The sequence below is a fragment of the Triturus cristatus genome, chromosome 3_2 (assembly GCF_964204655.1).
Source record: "Triturus cristatus chromosome 3_2, aTriCri1.1, whole genome shotgun sequence".
In the NCBI taxonomy this organism is placed as follows: Eukaryota; Metazoa; Chordata; class Amphibia; order Caudata; family Salamandridae; genus Triturus; species Triturus cristatus.
The window spans coordinates 1073388297-1073406256 of NC_140584.1; the positions used below are offsets into that span (position 1 = coordinate 1073388297).

General features: G+C 43.6%; 1 protein-coding gene across 4 annotated transcripts in view; it reads left to right on the top strand.

Annotated features, from left to right (window-relative positions):
- AUTS2 (activator of transcription and developmental regulator AUTS2) overlaps positions 1–17960 on the top strand; it is a 2674869-nt gene that overhangs the window by 130971 nt on the left and 2525938 nt on the right. The gene's annotated exons all lie outside the window — the stretch shown is intronic.

A 17960-nucleotide genomic window follows, 5' to 3' on the forward strand; every position in this document is an offset into this window, starting at 1 on the left:
ATGTGGCGGCCATTGATGCGGTGGCGTCGAGCGGCGCTGCATCGGTCCTCTTCAGCCACAATCACTTGATGCCTCTATCTTAGCAGTTCTTCACGTTTCTTCTTTCTTCCAGCTCCCAAACAGCAGCAACAACCTCCAAAGGCCAAAAACTGACACAGGCACCCCTTGGCAGGCTAGAACTCACAGCAGCAGAGTTCAGGGGAGCTGGGGGTGAAGTCTTTATGACCCTAAGACTTTAGAACAGGAGGCCAGCACACTTCAGGCCCTTGGAGATCTCCTTCAAGCAGGGGACACAGCACACAGCAAAGTCCTTCTCCTTTCCTTGGCAGAAACAGCAACTGCAGGCCAACCCCAGACACAGAGCAAGGACAGTACTTGTCCTCAGTCTCTCCAGCTCTTCTCCATGTCAAAGGTTCCCCTTGAATTCCAGGAACGATCTAAAGTCTGGGGTTTTGGTTCTGATAGTTATACCCCAACATATCTTTATTCTCTTTGTGCAAGGGGCTCTGAGCCCAGTTCAAACCAGTACTGTGGGCACTCTATAAGAGCACAACAACATCCATTGTCAGTATGAGCCTTGGCTCCAGACACAACACAGGGGGGTGGAGCCAGCATTGTGGAAGGCAGGCACAGCCCTATTCAGGTACAGGTGCTACCCCTCCCACCACTCCAAATGCAGATCAGGCCTATTCAGCCTAGTGCTGACTCATCTAGACTCCTGGAGCCACTGCACCTCCCCACAGCCCCTGTCACTCCAAAGCCAGATAGTCAATCCACAACCAGGCAGAGGCACACAGGATGGTTGAACAAGAAAATAGCCACTTTCTAAAAAGTGGTATTTTCAAACACACAATTTAAAACCCATTTTTACTAAAAGATGTGTTTTTGAATCCTGAGTTCAGGGATACTAAACTCAATTTTTCCATCTTATCCCTATGAGAAGATATGCTTGTAAAATATTACAAAGCCTTCCCCATTCTGTCCTATGGGGCAAGATAGCCTTTCAATAGTGAAAAATGAAATTGGCAGTATTTCACTATCAGGACATGTTACCACCAGTACATGTCCTACCTTTCACATACACTGCACCCTGCCCAGGGGGGTACCTTGGGCCTACCATAGGGGTGCCATATGTGTAAGAAAAGGGAAGGGTGGGGCCAGGCAAGTGGGTGCACTTGCCAAGTCGACATGGCAGTTAACAAACTGCGTGCATGCACCGCAGTGGCAGGCCTGCAACATCTTTTCAGGGCTACTCATGTGGGTGGCGCAATCAGTGCTGCAAGCCCACTAGTGGCATTCGATTTACCAGCCCTGGCACACTCAGTGCACTTTACTAGGGACCTACTGGTAACACAAATATGCCAATCAGGGAGAACCATATCACAATATCAATTTACACAGGGAGCATATGCACTTTAGCGCTGATCAGCAGTGGTAAAGTGCCCAGAGTCCTATAGCCAACAACAACAGTTCAGGAAAAAAATAGGAGGAAGAAGCAAAAAGTTTGGGGATAACCCTGCAAAAAGGGCCATTTCCAACAACTAGCATATAAAATCTATTCTAGATGTACAAGTAATGAGTACATGTAGGCCTATTTCCCTGTTGCCTTTGTTTGGGAAAACTTTGTACAAATCGGTCTTCATTCATTTCTCCAATATGTTGAAGGACATAAACTATTACATCACCATCAGGACAAGTTGGAGCATGGTAGAAGTATTAACCTGGTCATGGTCTTCCCTCTTGAGTACCTCAAAAGAGATAATAGATGGACCAATGGTTTAGTTATCATTTACCTCTCCAACACATTTGATACCATAGACCATAGACCATTCTATGATGAGACTTAGCCTTTAAGAAATTGATATTGTCAGCACCACTATGAAGTGGTCACAATTCTTTCTGGGAAACAGACATCAGCTAGTAGCTAGCTCACCCACTCTTCTAAGGCTATCCTAAAACTCTTAAGTATGGCTCCTCCAAGGATCATTCCTATCTACTCCCTTAATAACTAGCGACACTCTCTGGCATCGGCCCTCCATAACACAGGGGTGGCTTTTTTCATGTACTCTAATGATACACAATTTGTATCCAGAATGAATAAACTTTTAAATTCCACTTTTTGTAGCGTCCTACATAATACATCCACAATATAAAATACTATTGGACTGGCCTCTGGAAATGGAAATGTGTCCATCTATGTCAAATTTGTCCATAATCCAGGGATCATTATAAATTTGAATCTTTCTTTCAAAAATCAAGTAGTCAATGTTGCAAATTCTTGCATCTGGCAACCAAAATATTTGAAAATAGTGTTACTTGTACATCTAGAATAGATTTTATAGAAGAGGGCTAACCGCCATCTGTTTCCAGATTGTGGGCACTAAGCTAAACTTTAAACTGCTATTAAATAACAGCAAATATTCTTCGATTTCAGGGATATGAAGGATTTAAGCAATTTAGATGTGGGTGGGTCATTTGGAGAGACAGATGGGTGCATAGTGGAAAGTACCTCTTCTAAGGAAAAGCAGGTGATTGAGTTAAAGTGCTCCAGAAAATGTAGGTCTAATAATGAATTGATTTCTGTATCAGCCTCCTTTTCTACTGGCTAAAACAAAATTACAATATCTGATTGTGGGTTTCAAAGCAGAAAGAACAAAAGCAAGGTATGTTTCAGAAAGTTTGTTTGCTAGATAAGCTGAGCTTAAGTATGCAAAAAAACTGTTTTGAAGCCAAAGTTCACAACCCGATTCACAGCATTAGGGGTTCATGAAATTTGAATTTGTATGGTGCATTATCAAAATGTACTATTGAAGTATTGAAAGAAGTGTGTTTTGAAAGTACCGACATAGGTATTGCCTTGTCTTAGACTCTGTGTGGGCATTCTTCAAAAGTTAAACACCATCTGTGAGAAATTGGGTTGTTGGTTGAGGGGGGTTAAAGTCCACACAAGCAACTGCCACAATCCTTGTCATTGTGAACAACAAAAAAGTGATTAAGTTAACTGTGCTTAACCGCTTGTTAGCTTGGCATAAAATCAGTCAGGCTTAATTAACCCCGTCTGTGCCACGCCCTTTCCCCCTCCTGTGCCGGGCGTTACATTAGTGGGCGGGTTTCATGACGAGATAGTCTCGTCATGGGCACAGCGTGACCGTGCTCCATGACGAGACTATCTCGTCATGGGCACTGAAGAGGTTAAGAGACAATGTGTAAAGTATTTATGTAGCACTTACATTTTTATAAAATGGAAACAAAGAAGAATAAATATCCAACACCAAATTAGAAAAATTAATTTCATATTATTGAATTATTTGATTCTAAATAGACAAATATCTGATCAGCAGAACCAAAGTTATGGATTTTTGAAGTTTTAAGTGTAAAGCAGTGCCTAACAGATGACAACTCCAACCATGGACATCTAGTCATAGGAGACTGGGGCGAAGTCAAAAGTTATGGCCAACCACTTTGGAGCGCAGATAAGACACACGCAGTGGATTGGGCTTTGCTCTCCACTTACCTTCGGATTTAGAAGAAATTTTAAAGAAAAATATCTGAGAAGTTAAGAGTTCAGAAGGGCAAGGCAGCCAGTGGTGCTGAAGGAGGACGTGTCGTCATCTGGGAGCTCCTGGACGAAGTTGTGGTAAAGATTTCTACGTTTGAAATGTATCGATACTGGAGGCTGTAGCCGATGAGGGCTCCATGAGCCCGGATACCCATGCTGCGAGAAGGCAAAGACAGGATTTGCTGTTGCAGAGAAGAACGTAGCGTGATCTGCTGTGAAGTAAGGTTGACCGGCGATGCACCTTGGATGGATCGGTGAGCAGGTAGGTCCCGGTATCCTTTCGGTTCTCAGAGCACTTTTTTTTGCAGAAAATATCCCAACTCCTAAGTTTTGAATTTAGGCTATCTGGGCATTTTTAGTAAACGTTTCAAGGGTCCAGGGTGGGAGGGCCTCCACTTGGAAGGTCCAGGTGAATGTTCAAGATGGTTGGAGCCTGTCCTGTCCCTGAATCTCTGACCAAGAGGCCAGCCAGCTTGCCCTTGGAGTCACTCTGTAAACCCTGGGTTCAAGTAGAAAAGATGGGCTCAATTAGTAGGGCAGTCTTCTGAGGGCACAGAGTAGGCTTCAGGCAGCAGTGCAGTCATTTGAAGTATACAACAAGCCACGGGCAGTACTCTGAGTACTTCTGCAGATCCAGCAGTGAATGAAGATTGGGTATAAGGGTCCTATTATTATGCCTACCTTTGAAGTAGGAGAGTAGCGTCTTGAGGTTTCTCATCACAAAAAAGACTGAAATTTCCTGTCTCCCTGTTCTGGTCCCATTCTGTCTGCTGGCACAATAGGCTTTGAAGTGCAAGTTGGGTCGTACAAAGCTCTGCTCCCCATCTCAGTTTGGATGGCTAATTCTGCCAACATCTAGTCTCTCTATTGTGTGGCTGTGTGGGAGGAATACAGAAAGGGCAACTGCAAACTTTCAAACTACAAAACCAATGGACAAATTTCGAGGAGGGGCACTAGAGGTTTAGGGTCTCAATGGTGAGCCAGCCACCAATAGAATGCGGTTTCACAAAAAAGGCCACCCGAGCTATACTAGGGTTTACAGTTTCTTAATGTTTTCTTTTTGTCAGTCTAGTCATTTTTTGACACATACAAATAGTTTGACGGAATGTCCTCAAACACCTTTCAGTTGTCATGCTTCATTAATTTGACATCCCTATGCTCTCCAAAACCATGCTTTGATTGAGAGTGAGCCTAAACTCTGGCGTCAAGGAGGCTCTTTTGAAAGACCCTCCCTGACTCCAGGGTTTATGCCCGCTGAACCTCGAACCATGGTTTTGGAGAGCACAGGGATGATTAAATTTGACTTTACCATTAAGGAGGATTTTAAATTACAATTACCTAGACACCAATTATTAAATGTAATAAGGTAACCCAATGTTATAATATTTATATTTACTTTATTCGATCAATAACGTGATCATTTACATCTGAAAATTCACAATTAATAAAAAAAGATAAAAAGTTAATTACATTATAAGTAATATAAGTTAAAAACAAATTATCACATACCTCCAATAATATTCAAACTTCCCTCAAAATGTCATAATGTAACATATAATAAAAAAAGGGGGTGGAATTCCACTTTACAAATATCTGTATTATAAAGATTCCTAGGATCAAAGCCCCTGTTATCCTCTTCTAGCCCCATGAACAGGTAATTTACATGTTCAATTTGCTTTCCCAGCGTCATAATTTATTATTTTTAACCTCGTCCACCAAGCATAGATCAAGTATCTCGAAATTGCGAATACTAACCCAATGTTATTCTATGGGAGAAGCAGGCCTGAAAGTAGTGAAACATGAATTTAGGAGTTTTTACAAACATGAAATAAAAAATTTAGTTTTAGGCCTTGCAAGCGCATTATTTTGCCAAGTCGAATGGTCATTTTAAAACTGAATGCAGGCTGCAATGGCGGGCCTCGGATGTGTATTAAGGGGCCACCTAAGTGGGTGGCACAAACAGTGCTGTGCCCCACTAGTGGCATTTAATTTACCAGCCTTGGGTATATGGTATACCTCTTTACTAGGGACTTAAATGTGAATTAAATATGACAGTCATGTATACGGCAATTTTGCCAGGTTTTAAGGAGTCAGCACATTCATGCTCACCCTGATGGGTCATACATTTTGTGCCATCAGGGTGTTCATTCGTCATGGCTCTTTGCATTTATTAACGTATAACATCTATGATACTACAGCTGAACACAGCAGGTGCTATGCGTACAGAGGTCCACTCTTTGGATCACACTGCTAGTAAACATATGTGACACTATCTTCAGCTTTTAAAATAGGTCATTGGCTTAGCTCGGCACTGCTGAAATCTGGGCATAGCCTGAAGTGTAAGAGCTCAGTTCAAGTCGATGCTGGCTCCGCCTTCTATCGCCTGAGGTTGATTACGAGAGTACCACGAAAATACCTACATATTTTATGTGGATTTATAGGAAGTGCTTTCACATGCTGAGAAAATTGTACATTTCTTTCCTTATACATTTTATATGTTAGAGTACTCCAGGAAATCTGAAATTGGTATATACTTGATTGAGCACTTCAGGGATCCTTTGTGATTCCTTGAAAATGTGAACATTTCTGCCAAGCATTAGAGTAACCATTAGGGGGAAGGTTTCTGACATTATAGCTTTAGTCTCTCTGTATCAGGCTCTGACTATGAAAAGCTATTAAAACTTGACTATTCGAAATTTATCTTACACTTTGTTTAGATATTGAGGGAGTAAGAGCTGCAACTCTCCTACAAGGACACACTGAGGCATTATTTGGAATAAAGTGCTCATAGGCTGTTATTATATTTCACTAGATATGGATTTACTGTTTGTTGAAGCCTTAAAAATGGCATGAAGGATATGCATTTCTTTTATGCCCTGCAGTATTCTGTGATTCACATCAGTTGAGAGCATTCCTGTAAATAGAATGGCACTTCAGAGGACGGATGCTTGATTCACTGACTTTCTGGAACATAAGTATGAGAATGATAGCTGACAGATAAGGATGTTTATATAAATTGCTTCCATCAGAACGCAGTCAATTTGACCTCATAATATAAAATGATGTCTCACTTCTTATGTCTTTTTGGCTCGCGGATTGAAATGATCGCATGGCTTTCTCCTGGCAATTTCCCAGACACTCACTCCCACTCTCACTCTTCGATCCCAGAGCAATCATCGCCCCATTCCCTGGCTCTGACTCAATATAGTAGCCTTTTGTTTCCACCATTACTCTTTCTGCTGCTATCTGCAACCCTAATCCTTAAAGTCTATACATTACATATGTTTCCACATTATCTGGATGATAAGATGTTTGCACTAATAAAAGCAAAAAACTTTGTATAGTTTGTCATTTTAGCAAGGGCATCTGCTACTTGCTGCCCTGGCCCTAGGGGTCATAGAGTAACGGTGTTGTGCAGAGCGGCAACCATATAAAGTGCAGTCTTCAGGACTGGGCTCCATTTCATGCCTTAAAATGAGCAGCGCCTTCTTTGAGAAATGGGACAGTGACACATAAGGCTGCCTTAGCGCGCGTGCTGGAATAGCTTCTCTCACTTGTTTGATCAATGGGGATTTTTCTTCCTGGTTTGAAACTAAACTTTCAAAGTACACTGCCCATCCCAAGGAAATTCATCAACATGAGGTCATGTTTACTCACCCCTTTCAAGAACGACAACAAGCCTCAGGCGGCTGTTCCTATTGGCTTAGAGGTAGTAGAATCTTGAAATATTTTATCAAACTAAAATTTTGTAATATTTTCTTTTCAATTAATTATCATATTTGTTCTTCACAATCAACAGGGGTTATGAATGTGCACGACATTAGATTATCTTGCTGACGTGATACCTTTCCCTGATCGAGACCAAGAAGCTCTCTCCACTGGCCAGTAGTCCTCCAAGGGATTATCCACAAAGACGACCCAGCCCGTGAAGGCGCCATTTCCCAATCTATTGCAATGGGCTCGTGACCTCATGCGTATCCAGCATTACTCCATCTTACTGCTCTCTGTGAGCTGTTTGCCCTTTGAAAATATCATGCTTTGAAGCTGTAAGAAGCACAATCCGTGCACTGAGTTTGCGTTATCGGATGGATTGAGTTTGGAAGCTTCTAGGTTTCTGACCTCTGCGGTGGAAGCGTGCATGATAATCCCCAATCCCAGGGAAAACCTACATTAGTAAGTCAGGTTTGGTGGCAGCTGCTAAAATAATGAGGAGAGATCACGTGATCTACAGATGGCACCGCCTAGGTCTCACAATTTCTTACATGGAGTGCAATTAACGCTTTAGATCTTATTTCCAAGTACTGCTCACCCTGCAAAATTGAATTTACCACTCAACATCTTTCTCACACTTTTGCTTAATTTTTCAGGAAAGTTAGGCCAAATTATTGTTAAACCCTACCATTCCTATCTCCAAGAGAGGCAAATAAATCCATGCGATATGGTTGAATTTATTTCAAGTGGACCAAAGAGGTACATTGTGGCCAAACATATACAAATAAATAGAACATTCTTGCTTGTCCAAAATATGAACTGGGGCATTAGTGAAGCGGGCGCCGTGCTGATGGGAAAGCAAAAAAATAAAGCATTTTTGTTCTGCTTAAATGCTAGATTGACGCCAGAGAGACCAAGTAAGGCGGTTTTATTCAGTAAGTGCTACAGAAATGTTATTCATCAAAATAATGACATTGACAACTAAAACTCTATTTGACAGTCTCCTTCCTTGGCATTATCTTTTTTATTTTTTTGTTTTAAATGATGTTGTTCAGTGCATTCTGCAAAATCACACCATCGCTCCGATAATTTTTTTCCAAGACCATTCCTGCATTTCTTTCATTAGGCTAGCGTTTAGCAGTACATCATGTGTCTTTAAATAATATATTAAGAGCATTTTTGAGTCGATAAGCGCTTTTTAATGAGCGGGTGAAAACTTGAATAGGACTGGAGTGGGCTCATGACATTTGAGAGAGACTTAATTGTAACAATGTTGAGAGGCTGTATATTAAAGTTTGCTTAGCACATCTACCGCCTCCTGTAGTTAAGTGCCCTAAATGCAGCATCATGGCCGATAATTGAAGTGAGGATCTTTTTCTTCTAAATGTCAGCTTTGCTGAGGATCTGGGTGATTAAAACAGATGTGTGGCTGGTGCCTCGCTGGAGATCTCTTGCCTTAGCGGGCTTCAGAGAGATGCGCTGTTCCTCACATTGGTCCTTGACACAATTCTTTCTTTTAAAAAGATCTTTCTGTGATAAAGGTGACCAGGTCTCAATTTTCTAACTAAATATACTCAAAACCTCGAGCTTTTATGGAAGTGTTTCCTGAAATCTGATTAAGGCACTAGGAAGGGGAATCCATATTTAAGCTTCATGTGCATGCTTACGAATGTACATCAATTCAGTGTTATTTCTAGATACTTGCTCTAGCAGACGTCACAATAATAATGAGCGGTAGACGTACAACAATGGTGGTCGTTGTGGAAATTAATTTTATTTAAAAGTTGTTTGCGGCATAGAAATTAAATCACAATATTATTCTCAAACAGGAGGTAGGGGCATAGCCAGAGATTAAGTGGGCGTTTGGAGGTGCTAGGTGCTGCAAAAGGTGAAGAAATGGGCAGACTATACGTATATGTTAGTATTTTTTGCTAACATCATCTTCTATGATTCTGTGCCGTTTGGAAGTTAATATAACTGTTGGGAATTGATATCTCTCCATTAATTCTAAGGCAATCTTCAAATGCTTCTGAATGACATCAAACATATTCAGAGAACTATTACAAAATACCTCAGTGATACTGCCACAATTACATAAAACCCATCCTATTGAAAAATAAAATCTGCAGGGTCACCCCCACAAACCTGTTTTTTTGATTTCTGAACTTTTTTTTTGCCTTTTAAAACTCTGTGCTCTTTACCTTTGTTAGCTAGTACTAAACTGCTTGTGCTCTGTCCTTCACAACAAACATATTCAGAGAACAATTACAAAATACCCCAGTGATGCTGCCACAATTACATAAAACCCATCCTATTGAAAAATAAAATCTGCGGGGTCACCCCCACTAAACATTTTTGGGTAATAAACTGCTTGTGCTCTGTCCTTTAAACATGGTAAAATTGGATTTCACCAAATTTGAATATTTAATTTACTAGTAAATACCTAGTAAAGAGGTGTACCCAGACCCAATACATTTAATGCTAGTAGTAGGCCTGCCGCTCAAATTGTGTCACCTACTATGTAGCCTTTTAAAACATGTCTCGGTACTGCTATTGCAGCCCGTGTCTGCAGTTTTAACTGCCCTTCCAACCTAGCAAGGTGAACCTTTTCTCAGGTCTTAACCTTCTCTTTTAATGTATTTAAGTCACCCTTAGGATAGACCCTAAAATCCCATAGGGCAGGGTGTGTTGTATTTAAAAGTTTGGACTTTTACTTTTAAGTTTTACATGTCCTAGTAGTGAAAATCTCTCAAATTCATTTTTCACTCTTGCAAGGCCTACCTCTTTCAAAGGATAACATTGGTTTACCTTATTATATTCAATAAGCATTAACTTTTTGTGGGAGCAGGTGGCAATATTGTGTTGGGTGACTGAGGAACTGTAATTTAAAAACCCCTTGGAGACGCCTAGACACATTCGGGTAGTAGCGCGCGGCATACATTTTTATTTCATTTCAATGGTATAGTAGGATTTTAAGTCACAATTCTGAAAAGCCACTTTTAGAAATTTGGCATTTTGTTGCCCTATCCATTTGGTGCCTGCATCATGTTTCTTGGATCACATGACTAGGTGTAGTTAGCAGGTGGCAATTGTGTATTCATCCCAGACGGCGTCATAATAGAGGATCTGAGTGTTGGGAGGATAGACCATCCTGGCTTTATGTGTGGCGTAACTGTCACCTACCACACTTGCACTTCAAAGGTGCTGGCCAGACACACACAGAGGACTTCACACTAGCCTACTGTGACCACAGACAAACTGCGACCTGGGCAGGGAGACCAGAAATTCCAGAAACTTCGGTGAGGAGAAAACTGCATAAGCTTCCCTCACTTTACATGGGGCATCAGGTATAAAAATGGGACTCTCAGACCTACTCTTCACTGCGCTCCTAGACCTACAGTTACTACAGAAGAAGGACTGCCCTGCTGACAGAGGACTACTGTGCTACGTCAGGCCTGCCCTGTTGTCTGAGACGAAAGACTGGCCATGCACCATTCATCCAAGGCTGAAGTGATTCCATGGGTCAGCTGATGGACCTCCTGTTCTGAGCTACAGGGACATGATAAGCTCGAGAGACCTCTCTGCAACTGCCATCTGACCTGCTGCAACTGGACCTGTCTGGACCTGCAAATTGACCTGTCTGAGCCCTGTTGACCTCTGCTGGACTGAGTTCCTGATCCCTCAGGAGGTGCCTCCTAGGTCCTGGCCCTTTGTGTGGCATGGTTGAGCTCCTCCTTGAAGGAAAGATGAAATCCTGATATTTTGGGCTCAACATGACAGTGAACAGGCCAGTTTGCACCAAGATCTTGCCATCCGCACCAATGCTCTAATGATCCTGGCGTTTTGCGCTACAGTGACCACCAGCAACGACCTGCAATGCAAAAATACAAAATCTGCTCTTCAAACAACAGCATCAACATCCCTCAGTGACCGCCAATGTGGAGCTCCAGCAATGACCTTCCACGGCAAGCAACATGAACTTCACGCTATAGCGATGACCATCCGCAATGGCCAGCCTTCTCTTCTCGCTACAGAGATTACCATATGCAGTGCTCTCCCTGCTCCTCGTGGCCCCCTCCACTGTAAAACTCTTTGTTCTGGACTTTAGAAGGTAACTTTTGGAGCGGTACCAACCAGGTCCCTGAATCACGCATGACCAGATAAACGTGAGTGCCACTTTGTGCTTTTAGGTGCTATATTTACCTTCAATCTTCTAAATTACATATCTACGTGTTTACTGAATGAGCATTTGTCACTTTGTTTAGATTTTACTCAATGTTTCTTAATTGATGTGGGATTTTTCTTGTGTTTTGTGTTTTCACTTTATTACTGGCCTCTAAATTAAGCCTGATTGCTTTTGTGCCAAGCTACCAGAGGGTTAACCATAGATTAATTAATTGGCTTTTTGTGTTCACCCTGACAAGGATTGTGGCTGTTGTGTGAGTAGACTTTCACCCTCCTCAACCAACTGCTCAATTTCCTCACATATGACTATGAGATTGCAAAATCAGCCAAATGATAAAAATCACATTATTCCACCCGGCATGTTGGAAAATGATATTTTCAAATGTGTTCCCATCCAATCCTGCCAATGTATTTGCTACCTATTTGAGTTTGAAAGACTAGTGCTGGAAAGGCATGAACTTTCCAGATTTAGAACACATTTTCTTGGATTAAATCAGGTATGTGTGTAGAGGTGGATGGACCAAGAGTCAGGACTAAGTCTGATTTGTACGTGGGTGACTTCTGTCTATAGTAGCATAGTGGGCAAAAGATGATTGATTGGAGTGTGACCCTGAGTGACTGAGATTAATTCAGGCATTCCATACATCATTTTATTGGTTGTGCAGTAGATGCCTTAAGTGTGACAGGTATACCCAGACATGGATCCCATGCTCACTGTGCCATAGGACTCACCTCATTGTCAAGGCCTAAAAAGGTTGAAACTGGGATGTGGTGTCTTATGTTCCCATATGGGGGTATTCACGGAGGGAGTGGTAGGCCTCACAGTTTGGTTGGGCTGTTCCTATTGATGAAGGATCAAGATTGATTTCCATTTGGATGGTCTCAGTCTTGAGTGGCACAGTGGATGAAAAACGATGAACTGGTATTTGGCCATAAATGATCATGAGTAGCTGAGAATAATTGAAGTATTTCTTCCATTACTTTGTTGTTTGTGCAGTAAACACCCTCAGTGCAGTGGTGTGCCTCAATTGGGGTCCATCCTTGCTGTGCACAAGGCTCATGCTATAACCTACCGACAAGGAGTCAGAAGACAGAAATCTGTCTAGGGTTGCTTGTGTACCTCTGTGTAGAGCAGTTTAGACTGGACTGTTCCTATATGAAAAAGACTCTTACTGATTTCTAAATGGCTGGCATCTGTCTAGAGTGGCAGATAGGGCAAAAACAATGGCTTTTTTAATTGTGGAGTAAGGGCAAAATGTATGTGCATTGGATTAGCTTAAAGTGGTCGCAATAAGCGCACCGACGTTTACCAAATCCAATAGTATTTTGCGAATTGATCTATAGAATAATAGATCGGTTCACAAAATACTGAATTGTAATAGCTTGCAATTCGAACTACCTCATGAATATTCATGAGGTAGGTTGCATAATGGGACCCACTACGATTTTCTGCTATCACAGTGATGGTGGCCTGCTGAAGTCAATAGACCACCATTTCTGTGATTGCTTTTCAATAAAACCACCATTTTTTGAAAAATGCAACTCATTTTCCTTAAATGTTTAATGGGATGTTTTGAGAAAAAACTTTTCCACACTTTTTTTTAAGACTTTGTATTGGATCTATGGTACCAATGCCTACTCTTAATTGCGAATAGTTTACCGTCTCCAGTGAAATGTCAGTAAAATATTAATGTTTTGAGACCGGATTTGGGATGCAAAACATTAATACACACCATAATTAAGTGTTGTTTGAAAGGAATGCCCTCAACATGCTGTTCCTAATACCGATTAGGTAGAGCTTCTTAACACATTTTGCGATTCGGTAACCTGTTAATGAAATCGCTAAATGGGTTTAGAACATTGAAAACTTAAATTTAGTGATTGCAAACATTGCTATTTACCAAAGCACAGGGTTTGCAACCCGTAAATGCATTCATACATCTGACGCTGTGTGTATGAATGCCATAAGATCCCCTTATGATGTGAGGGTTGCAGAGGGACCCCAACCACTCCAGGAAGAGGCTTCTTCTCCAGGAGTCCTGATGCAAACCCCTTCTGTTGCACTAATACAATTTTGCTTGATGCTACAGTTAAGTGATGAGTGAGGGTTGGCTAGCACTGAAGAACAGTTGAAAACCTGGTCCTTCAGGGACAGATTATGTTTTGTAATATTTCTATTGGCGGGTGTGGGGCATGAAGGGGTTGTCTCTAGCAGGAACATTTACTGCTCACCCTGATGGGTCATACATTTTGTGCCACCAGGGTGTTCATTCGTCAAGGCTCTTTGCATTTATTAACGTATAACATCTATGATACTACAGCTGAACACAGCAGGTGCTATGCCGTACAGAGGTCCACTCTTTGGATCACACTGCCAGTAAACATATGTGACACTATCTTCAGCTTTTAAAATAGGTCATTGGCTGAAATCGGGGCATAGCCTGAAGTGTAAGGGCTCAGTTCCAGTCGATGCTGGCTCCACCTTCTATCGCCTGAGGTTGATTACGAGAGTACCACTGAGTTGGTTGTTAGTCACCTGTTAGGTATGTAGCCATACAAAGACACAATATTCTAGCTCCAAAGGCCCTGTCTCTAATCTTGAGCTTAATATTATAATTATAGCTCATTCTTCCGCAGTGTAATGGTGTAACCTGTGTTTACATGACCAAACTCATTGGTAATCCTTTTGTTGACCACTGAAGACATGCAGGTAGAGTCATAGACTCCTTAGACCTATAGGCTGAGAGTCATCCATTTATTCTGACCCCTCAGCAGATAAATCTGCTTACTACATTTATGCATACTTCTATTTTCTGAATTCTGCCAATGTCAATTCTTTGTGCTAAAGGAGTGGCCACTGTGATGCTAACTTGCCACGGAGTGAAACAACACTCAATCAATCAATCAATCAATCATAGCACTTGTATAGCGCGCTACTCACCCGGAAGGGTCTCAAGGCGCTTTGGGGGAGGGGTCTGCTACTGCTCGAATAGCCAGGTCTTTAGTTGTCTCCTGAAGGTGTGGTGGTCCTGGGTCCGCCGAAGGTGGATGGGGAGGGAGTTCCATGTCTTGGCTGCCAGGTAGGAGAAGGATCTGCCTCCGGCGGTGGTTCTTCGGATGCGTGGTACGGTGGCAAGGGCGAGGCTGGTGGACCGTAGCTGGCGGGTGGGCGTGTAGAAGGTCAGGCGGTCATTGAGGTACTTGGAGCCCAGGTCGTGGAGAGACTTGTGTGCGTGGGTGAGGAGCCTGAACGTGATCCTCTTGTTGACAGGGAGCCAGTGCAGGTCCCTCAGGTGGCCGGAGATGTGGCTGCGTCGGGGGATGTCCAGGATGAGTCGGGCGGAGGCGTTCTGGATGCGTTGGAGTCTTTTCTGTAGCTTGGCTGTGGTTCCGGCGTAGAGGGTGTTTCCGTAGTCCAGACGGCTGGTGACGAGGGCCTGGGTGACCGTCTTCCTGGTTTCGGTCGGGATCCAACAGAAGATCTTGCGAAGCATGCGGAGGGTGTGGAAGCAAGAGGAGGAGACGGCGTTGACTTGTCTGGTCATCGAGAGGGAGGAGTCCAGGATGAAGCCCAGGTTGCGTGGTCTGTTGGCTCGGGTGCGGTGCCCAGGGCTGGAGGCCCCCAGGAGTCGTCCCAGGCGGAGGGTGATGGTCCCAGGATGAGGACTTCCGTCTTGTCTGAGTTCAGTTTCAGGCGGCTGTTCTTCATCCACTCGGCGACGTCTTTCATCCCTTCGTGTAGGCTCGATCTGGTGGTAGCGGGGTCTCTGGTGAGGAAGAAGAGTATCTAAGACACCAAAAGATCCAAGCCCGGTGTGACCCTTCAAAAGATCTGATGAATGTTTTACTGAGTGAGGCTCATAAATGGGTTTGCGATCGCCCTTGCATAGAGCACTCTGCAGAGGGCCACACGGCTTGCTGTGATACAGGACCATATTATCAGCACAACAGATGCTACGGAGTGGCATAGAAAAGGTTAATTCTGTGGCATCTTATGCAAGTTAAAACTGTTTGGGTGGCATGTTCTATGATGCTATTATCTAGCTGATCTAATATTTAAATATAATTAGGTATTGATAAAAATATTCCTAGTGGTTTAGAAAACGCACTATTGTTTATCAAAAAATATATATCTACAAATATTTAGCAAACAATATATAAAAATAGTATTCATTAGCATCTGCCAACATCATGTGAGTTTCATCAAGCAGGGTATGGTACGAAACATATCTCTTGTAGGTTATGTGGGGTGTAACTTTTGTTAACAAAGTTCAACTAGCAGAGGCAACATCTCACTAGTAAAGCAGAAGAAATTGTGTGAATGTCTTGCGTAGGGCCAATTTTAAACTAAATGCATCACAACTTTAAAAACAACTATGACAAATATTTCTGGTTTTAAATTCAACTGATGCGTTGGAATTTTGTTATGTAAATATGAATTAGCTTCAACAGTGAAAAAAGCTTTAAACGGGACAGTAATTACATTTTAATATGTATTATATCTACAAGATGAGTCCTACTTTGTTTATATTGCATAGATGTTTTCATTCTTTAGAATGTTTTCTCGATTTCCTTAATTGTAGCAGGAAAACGCTGCGAAAGGTTTTGATGAAAGGCTATTTGTGAACTGTGCCTTGAAGCCTTCACTAACATGCACGTAAACACGTACTGAGCTTTTTTTGCTGATAAAACAAAAAGTATTCCTCATTCCAGCTTGAGTTTAAATATAACAATTTATAGAGAGTACTTCACATCTTCAAAATCTGAATACAATCCGGTCAAAAAAGGCAAAGGGTAGACAGGTAACCTATGCAGAGTCATTGATAGCGTTTTTTAAAATAATGTCGCTTATGACGTGTTATGAGGCAAATCCTTGGCCATGTATTTAAAACAGCCAGAAATAACTTTACATTCAAGTGTTCCTGATTCCAAGGAATCCAGTGAATAATTTGTAAAACTATAAATAAGTACTGGGGCCCTCATCAGGAGGTTACTTCTGCATGCACTGGCCATCGCCTATGTCAGCGCTACTAATTGCATTACCCCCAGGTCCCTTATGTCCTCGTCCCCTTCATAAACAGATTGGAGATTACTATCTCCCGACAGAAAAAAAGAGCAGAAGGCATGCTGGGACCCTAATACTGCCCCTCCCACCGGGAGTACATAAGCAGTACTTACCCAGCATCCCGTCTGTTCTTTTTTTCTGTCTGTCGACAGAATGGACGTGGTGTGCTGTTCTGCTACTCCTGCTGGGCTGGTGTGGCGTTCCTTTCTTCCTCCCCCCGCCCGGCTGCCTGGCTTTGCGGGCGGGGGGGGGGGGCGTTCCTGGTCTGTCCCCTGGCCTGCTGGGCTTGCTGGGGGTCGTGACGGTGGTGGCCGGTGTGCTGCCTGGATCCTGCGGGTCCTTTGCGGCTGGTGCGCTCCCGGGTACTTCCGGATCGCGTGCACGTCTTCCTGAAGCTGGGCGTTTGGGAGGCGTGCCGCGTTTCCTATGTGCCGTACCTTCCCGCTGTTGGGGTGGGGGCCTTGCTGCTGGTGGTGTCCGGCCCCTGCCCTGGGTGAGTCCCGCATTGCGGTGTTTTTTTGTCTCCGCTGTGCTGTGGTGCTCTTTTCTTTATTTCAGGTCCGTGGTGGGCGACGGAGGCTCCTGGGATGCCGGGGTTTGCTCCCAGGAACTCATGCTTGCGAAGCATGCGCTCTGCCGCTGTGCTCCTTCCCGACAGTCGCACCCATGGATTACCTTTCCTTTGGGGTGGGGGCCTTGCTGCTGGTGGTGTCCGGCCCCTGCCCTGGGTGAGTCCCGCATTGCGGTGTTTTTTGTTCACGCTCTGCTGTGGTGCTCTTTTCTTTATTTCAGGTCCGTGATGGATGGCGGGGGCTCTTGGGGATGCCGGAGTTTGAACCCGGGACCTCATGCTTGCGAAGCATGCGCTCTGCCACTGAACTACATCCCGACCGGCGCGCCCTTGGATTCCCTTTAAGCTGGCGCTGTCCTGGTTCTTTGATGTCGCTGTCGCTTGACTGCTTGGGGGTGTTGGGGTGCGTGGCTCCTTGCTCCTCCTTCCTGCCCGTTTTGCCCTGAGTCCGAGTGATTCTTCTACTGCCGGAGTTTGTGACTGCGGCAGTGTGACGCTTCTTCTGGCTGCTGCCTCTGCGTGTGCTGGTTTCCTCCCAGTTGTGGATGCTGCCTTACCGCGTGGGCTGCCTCTTTTGTGGCTAGGGTCCCGGGTTGGAGCCTGACAGGGGCTCGGCATACTGTGTTTCTGCACTGTTCGCCTGGTCTCCCTGCGCCTTGCGCTCTTGTATGTATCCTTGGGTGCCGTCCCTAGTGTTCTTGTGGGGCGCTCCGGTGCCTTTGCGTCGGGTTTCCGTTCTGTGGCTGTGTGACTTGCGGTTTTCTGCTGCTCTTCGGGTGTTTGCGTGGTGCGACATGGAGTTGGTGTGCTCCTTCTCTTTTCCCTGTGTCCGCCCCTCTCTGTCCTGTCCCCGGTGTGTGTTGGGGTTC